The following is a 7,500-nucleotide window of genomic DNA, read 5'->3' as shown; positions in this document are numbered from 1 at the left end:
CGGGCTCCACGGGTCCCGGGCAGTCCTCTCCCGGGCTTACGTGGTTGTCCGACAGATTCGGGCAGATGTGCTTTTACGAACCGGATCGTAATCGGCCCAAATAATAATAATAATAATAATAATCCACATTTGTAAGGCGCACAATCACCCGTAAGGGTCTCTAGGCGCTAGGGGCCGTTGGGAAGATTAAGCAAGCTATTGCGCAGAGTCACATGGTGCTGGGCTAATCTGCCGCCGGTGCCGGGGATCGAACCGTGATCCCCAGATTCCGGAGTCAGCCGCCCTAGCCGCGGCGCCAGCTATTTCCCAGAGTCACGTGGTGCTGGGCTAATCTGCGGCCGGTGCCGGGGATCGAACCCTGATCTCTGGGATGCTCGAGGGTTACTACGCGCTCTACAAAAACCTTAAATAAAAAAATCTCCAGATTCCGGAGTCAGCCGCCCTAGCCGCGGCGCCAGCTATTTCCCAGAGTCACCTGGTGCTGGGCTAATCTGCGGCCGGTGCCGGGGATCGAACCGTGATCTCCAGATTCCGGAGTCAGCCTCCCTAGCCGCGGCGCCAGCTATTTCCCAGAGTCACGTGGTGCTGGGCTAATCTGCGGCCGGTGCCGGGGATCGAACCCTGATCTCTGGGATGCTCGAGGGTTACTACGCGCTCTACAAAAACCTTAAATAAAAAAATCTCCAGATTCCGGAGTCAGCCGCCCTAGCCGCGGCGCCAGCTATTTCCCAGAGTCACCTGGTGCTGGGCTAATCTGCCGCCGGTGCCGGGGATCGAACCGTGATCCCCAGATGGGGATATCCCAAAAATCTGGCATGGATACGGCCCGCCAGGACTGGTTTGGGCACCCCTGATATAGAGGCAGTCAACGCGAAATCTGCTGGGTTCGATTCCGATCCGTGTCAGAAGGACCGTAGGGCTTGGGAGTCCGTACAACAGGGGTGCCCAAACCTGTCCTGGCGGGCCGTATCCATGCCAGATTTTTGGGATATCCCCATCTGGTGATCACGGTTCGATCCCCGGCGCCGGCGGCAGATCAGAGTGCCCAGGACGGGGTCCATGTGACCCGGGCAGTCCTATCCCCTGGGTGTACGTGGTTGTCCGACATGTCGGTCGTATTTGCTTTTACGTACCGGATCGGAATCGGCCCCCATAAAATCGTACGTAAAGTATATAGCAAATCAACCTGAAATCTGCTGGGTCAGAAAGGGCTCGATTCCGATCCGTGTCGGAAGGTTAGGAGTCCGTACGAATTTGTCGGGACGGCATGGCAGAGTGCCCGGGATGGGCTCCATGGCTCTTGGGCAGTCGTCCCCCGGGCGTCCGGGGCTCCATCCAGGCCGACGGCATGGCAGAGTGCCCGGGACGGGCTCCATGCGTCCCGGGCATTCGTCCCCCGGGCGTCCGGGGCTCCATCCAGGCCGGCGGCAAGGCAGTGTGCCCGGGTCGGGCTCCATGCGTCCCGGGCATTCGTCCCCCGGGCGCCTGAAACTGCTGGGTCAGAGAGGGCTCGATTCCGATCCGTGTCGTAAGGTTAGGAGTCCGTACGAATTTGTCGGGACGGCATGGCAGAGTGCCCGGGACGGGCTCCATGCGTCCCGGGCATTCGTCCCCCGGGTGTCCGGGGCTACATCCAGGCTGACGGTATGGCAGAGTGCCCGGGTCGGGCTCCATGGTTTTCACGGTGGTCCTCCCCTGGGTGTCAGGGGGCTCCTGGCCGACGGCATGGAAAAGTACCAAGGACGGGCTCCATGCGTCCCGGGCATTTGTCCCCCGGGCGTCCGGGGCTCCATCCAGGCCGACGGCATGGCAGAGTGCCCGGGTCGGGCTCCATGGTTTCCAGGGTGGTCCTCCCCAGGGTGTCGGGGCGCTCCATGCCGAAGGCATGGAAAAGTGCCCAGGACGGGCTCCATGCGTCCCGGGCATTTGTACCCCGGGCGTCCGGGGCTCCATCCAGGCCGACGGCATGGCAGAGTGCCCGGGTCGGGCTCCATGGCTTTCACGTTGGTCCTCCCCTGGGTGTCTGGGGGCTCCAGGCCGAAGGCATGGAAAAGTGCCCAGGACGGGCTCCATGCATCCCGGGCACGGGCACGGGGACGGGGACAGGGTCGGGAGAGTCCAGGCGGCTTCACTTCCGTGTCCAGCCATCTGATCGCCCAGATTCCCTCGGCCATCTGGTCGCCCGGATCCCCTCGGGCATCTGGTCGCCCGCAACGCTTTCCTATGGGGCGACCAGATGGCCGAACTTCCCTGGAAGTCCCGATGAGGTGCCATTCGCCGCCCGGATCCCAGCGAGGGCTCCAGGAGGTTGGGTACATTCGCGCCTTGGGTCCCCTCTGTCACCTCGCGTGCACAGATTACAAGAAAAGGGGGTAATTTTCCTCCGGGTTACTAGGGAGAAGGGTACGCCCGGACACCCCTCCGAGGCTGGTGGTTCTCTGCCATGGGGACCAGATGGGCTATGCCTGGGCAACACCTCCCTAGGCCACCCGGGGCTTCCTTCCTCCAGGCCAACTGCATGTCAAATTGCCCAGGACGGGCTCCATGGCTCCTGGGCAGTCGTCCCCCGGGCGTCCGGGGCTCCATCCAGGCTGACGGCATTGAAAAGTGCCCAGGACGGGCTCCATGCGTCCCGGGCATTCGTCCCCTGGGCGTCCGGGGCTCCATCTAGGCTGACGGTATGGCAGAGTGCCCGGGTCGGGCTCCATGGTTTTCACGGTGGTCCTCCCCTAGGTGTCTGGGGGCTCCAGGCCGAAGGCATGGAAAAGTGCCCAGGACGGGCTCCATGCGTCCCGGGCATTCGTCCCCCGGGCGTCCGGGGCTCCCACCTCCAGGCCGACGGAATGTCAAAGTACCCAGGACGGGCTCCATGGGTCCCGGGCAGCTTCCCCCGGGGCGTCCGGGGCACCCACCTCCAGGCCGACGGCATGTCAAAGTACCCAGGACGGGCTCCACGGGTCCCGGGCATTCCTCCCCCAGGTCGTCCGGGCCCTAGAGCTCCGGTGGTCCAACCTGCGCCTGAGGCCCAGCCGGGGTCCAAGAGCCCTGCCTTGCGTGGGCAGGCAGTCAGGAACCCTACCGCGAAGGCTTGGGATGGATGGGGAGCTGGGAGTCCTTTCGATCCCGGCCCTCTGGTCGCCCGCGATGCTTTCCAATGGGGCGACCAGATGGCCGGGCTTCCCTGGAAGTCCCGATGAGGTGCCATTCGGCTCCTGGATCCCAGCTAGGGCTCCATGAGGTCGGGTTCTTTTACGCCTTGGGTCCCCTCTGTCACCTCGCGTGCACGGATTGCAAGAAAGGGGGGTAATTTCCCTCCGGATTACTAGGGGCAGGGTACGCCCGGACACCTCTCCAGGGCTGGTGGTTCTCTGCCCGGGGGACCAGATGAGATATGCCTGGGCAACACCTCCCCCGGGCGTCTGGGGGCTCCATTCTCCGGGCCAACGGCATGGCTCAATGCCCAGGACGGGCTCCACGTGTCCCGGACAGACCTCCCCTGGGCGTCCGGGGCACCCATCTCCATGAGGCCAACGGGATGGCAAAGTACCCGGGAAGGGCTCCACGGGTCCCGGGCAGCCTTCCCCCGGGCGTCCGGGGCTCCCACCTTTAGGCCGACGGCATGTCACACTGCCCAGGACGGGCTCCATGGGCCCCGGACAGACCTCCCCCGGGCGTCCGGGGCACCCATCTCCAGGAGGCCAACGGGATGGCAAAGTACCCGGGAAGGGCTCCACGGGTCCCGGGCAGCCTTCCCCCGGGCGTCCGGGGCTCCCACCTCCAGGCCGACGGCATGTCACAGTGCCCAGGACGGGCCCCATGGGCCCCGGACAGCCCTCCCCCCGGGCGTTCGGGGCACATATCTCCAGGAGGCCAACGGCGTTGCAAAGTACCCGGAAAGGACTCCACGGGTACCGGGCAGTCCTCCCCCCGGGCGTCCGGGGCACCCATCTCCATGAGGCCAACGGCATTGGCAAAGTACCCGGGAGGGGCTCCACGGGTCCCGGGCAGGCCTCCCCCGGGCGTCCAGGGCACCCACCTCAAGGCCGACGGCATGTAAAAGTGCCCAGGACGGGCTCCATGGGTCCCGGGCAGCCCACCCCCGGGCATCCGGGGCACCCATCTCCAGGAGGCCAACGGCGTTGCAAAGTACCCGGGAAGGGCTCCACGGGTACCGGGCAGTCCTCCCCCGGGCGTCCGGGGGCTCCCTTCTCCAGGCCGACGGCATGGTTCAATGCCCAGGACGGGACGTCAAGTGGCCAGGACGGGCTCCATGCGTCCCGGGCATTCGTCCCGGGACGGGGACGGGGTGGGGAAGAGTCCAGGCGGCTTCACCTCCATGCCCAGCCATCTGGTCGCCCGGATTCCCTCGGCCATCTGGTCGCCCGGATCCCCTCGGGCATCTGGTCGCCCGCAACGCTTTCCTATGGGGGGGACCAGATGGCCGAACTTCCCTGGAAGTCTTAATGAGGTGCCATTCGCCTCCCGGATCCCAGCGAGTGCTCCATGAGGTCGGATTCTTTCACGCCTTGGGTCCCCTCTGTCACCTCGCGTGCACAGATTGCAAGAAAGGGGGGTAATTTGCCTCCGGATTACTATGGGGCAGGGTATGCCCGGACACCCCTCCAGGGTTGGTGGTTCTCTGCCATGGGGACCAGATGGGATATGCCTGGGCAACACCTCCCTAGGCCACCCGGAGCTTCCTTCCTCCAGGCCAACTGCATGTCAAATTGCCCAGGACGGGCTCCATGGCTCTTGGGCAGTCGTCCCCCGGGCGTCCGGTGCTCCATCCAGGCCGACGGCATGGCAGAGTGCCCGGGACAGGCTCCATGCGTCCCGGGCCTTCGCCCCCCCGGGCGTCCGGGGCTCCATCCAGGCTGACGGCATGGCAGAGTGCCCAGGACGGGCTCCACGGGCCCCGGTCATCCGGGGCACCCTTCCCCGGGCCAGCGGCATGTCAGAGTGCCCAGGACCAGTTCCACGGGTCCCGGGCAGTCCTCCCCCGGGCGTCCGGGGCTCCCTTCCCCGGGCCAAAGCATTTCAGAGTGCCCAGGACGGGCTCCACGGGTTCCGGGCGTCCAGGTCTCCCTTCCCCGGGCCAACGGCTTGTCAGAGTGCCCAGGACGGGCTCCACGGGCGCCGGGCGTCCGGGGCACCCTTCCCCGGGCCAGCGGCATGTCAGAGTGCCCAGGACGAGTTCCACGGGTCCCGGGCAGTCCTCCCCCCCGGGTGTCCGGGGCTCCCTTCCCCGGGCCAAAGCATTTCAGAGTGCCCAGGACGGGCTCCACGGGTCCCGGACGTCCGGGGCTCCCTTCCCCGGGCCAACGGCATACAGGAGTGCCCAGGACGGGCTCCACGGGTCCCGGACGTCCGGGGCTCCCTTCCCCGGGCCAACGGCATACAGGAGTGCCCAGGACGGGCTCCACAGGTCCCGGTCGTCTGGGGCTCCCTTCCCCGGGCCAACGGCTTGTCAGAGTGCCAAGGACGGGCTCCACGGGTCCCGGTCGTCTGGGGTCCCTCCCCCGGGCCAACAGCAGGTCAGAGTGCCCAGGACGGGCTCCACGGGTCCCGGGCAGCCCACCCCCCGGGCGTTCGGGGCACCCATCTCCAGGAGGCCAACAGCGTTGCAAAGTACCCGGGAAGGGCTCCACGGGTACCGGGCAGTCCTCCCCCGGGCGTCCGGGGCTCCCTTCTCCAGGCCAACGGCATGGTTCAATGCCCAGGACGGGCTCCATGTGTCCCAGACAGACCTCCCCCGGGCGTCCGGGGCACCCATCTCCAGGCCAACGGCATGGCTCAATGCCCAGGACGGGCTCCATGGGTCCGGGGAGGCGTCCCATGCGCCTCCGGGCTTGGGAGCCCCGGCTGGGTCCAGGGGCCCGGGCGGGCCCCGGGTCGGGTGCTCCGGCCCTGGTCCCTGTCTCCCAGCCTACCGCACTGCCAAGGGCCTAGGAATGGGTTCCGTTGTTCCCGGGGAGCCTCCCCTTGCTTGGCTGGGTTCAGGAGCAGTGGCTAGGGCCCCTGAGGGCCCGGGGAGGGCGGCCTCCCCACCCCGGGCTCTGTCCTTGGTCCTGCTGCATGGCAGGGTGCCCGGGACGGGGTCCGGAGGGACCGGGGAGGCGTCCCATGCACCTCCGGGCTTGGGAGCCCCGGCTCGGTCCAGGGGCCCGGGCGGGCCCCGGGTCGGGTGCTCCGGCCCTGGTCCCTGTCTCCCAGCCTACCGCACTGCCAAGGGCCTAGGAATGGGTTCCGTTGTTCCCGGGGAGCCTCCCCTTGCTTGGCTGGGTTCAGGAGCAGTGGCTAGGGCCCCTGAGGGCCCGGGGAGGGCGGCCTCCCCACCCCGGGCTCTGTCCTTGGTCCTGCTGCATGGCAGGGTGCCCGGGACGGGGTCCGGAGGGACCGGGGAGGCGTCCCATGCACCTCCGGGCTTGGGAGCCCCGGCTCGGTCCAGGGGCCCGGGCGGGCCCCGGGTCGGGTGCTCCGGCCCTGGTCCCTGTCTCCCAGCCTACCGCACTGCCAAGGGCCTAGGAATGGGTTCCGTTGTTCCCGGGGAGCCTCCCCTTGCTTGGCTGGGTTCAGGAGCAGTGGCTAGGGCCCCTGAGGGCCCGGGGAGGGCGGCCTCCCCACCCCGGGCTCTGTCCTTGGTCCTGCTGCATGGCAGGGTGCCCGGGACGGGGTCCGGAGGGACCGGGGAGGCGTCCCATGCACCTCCGGGCTTGGGAGCCCCGGCTGGGTCCAGGGGCCCGGCCGGGCCCCGGGTCGGGTGCTCCGGCCCAGGACCCTGTCTCCCAGCCTGCCGCACTGCCAATGGCCCGGGAAGGGGTTCCGATGTGCCCGGGGAGCCTCCCCTTGCTTGGCTGGGTTCAGGAGCAGTGGCTAGGGCCCCTGAGGGCCCGGGGAGGGTGGCCTCCCCACCCCGGGCTCTGTCCTTGGTCCTGCTGCGTGGCAGGGTGCCCGGGACGGGGTCTGGAGGGACCGGGGAGGCGTCCCATGCGCCTCCGGGCTTGGGAGCCCCGGCTGGGTCCAGGGGCCCGGGCGGGCCCCGGGTCGGGTGCTCCGGCCCTGGGCCCTGTCTCCCAGCCTGCCGCACGGCCAAGGGCCCGGGAAGGGGTTCCGATGTGCCCGGGGAGCCTCCCCTTGCTTGGCTGGGTTCAGGAGCAGTGTCTAGGGCCCCTGAGGGCCCGGGGAGGGCGGCCTCCCCACCCCGGGCTCTGTCCTTGGTCCTGCTGCGTGGCAGGGTGCCCGGGACGGGGTCCGGAGGGACCGGGGAGGCGTCCCATGCGCCTCCGGGCTTGGGAGCCCCGGCTGGGTCCAGGGGCCCGGGCGGGCCCCGGGTCGGGTGCTCAGGCCCTGGGCCCTGTCTCCCAGCCTGCCGCACTGCCAAGGGCCCGGAAAGGGGTTCCGATGTGCCCGGGGAGCCTCCCCTTGCTTGTCTGTGTTCAGGAGCTCCATCCGGGGCCCCTGAGGGCCCCGGGGAGGGTGGCCTCCCCACCCCGGGCTCCG

The sequence above is a fragment of the Lissotriton helveticus genome, chromosome 8 (assembly GCF_964261635.1).
Source record: "Lissotriton helveticus chromosome 8, aLisHel1.1, whole genome shotgun sequence".
NCBI classification, from domain to species: domain Eukaryota; kingdom Metazoa; phylum Chordata; class Amphibia; order Caudata; family Salamandridae; genus Lissotriton; species Lissotriton helveticus.
This window is presented reverse-complemented; position numbering follows the sequence as displayed.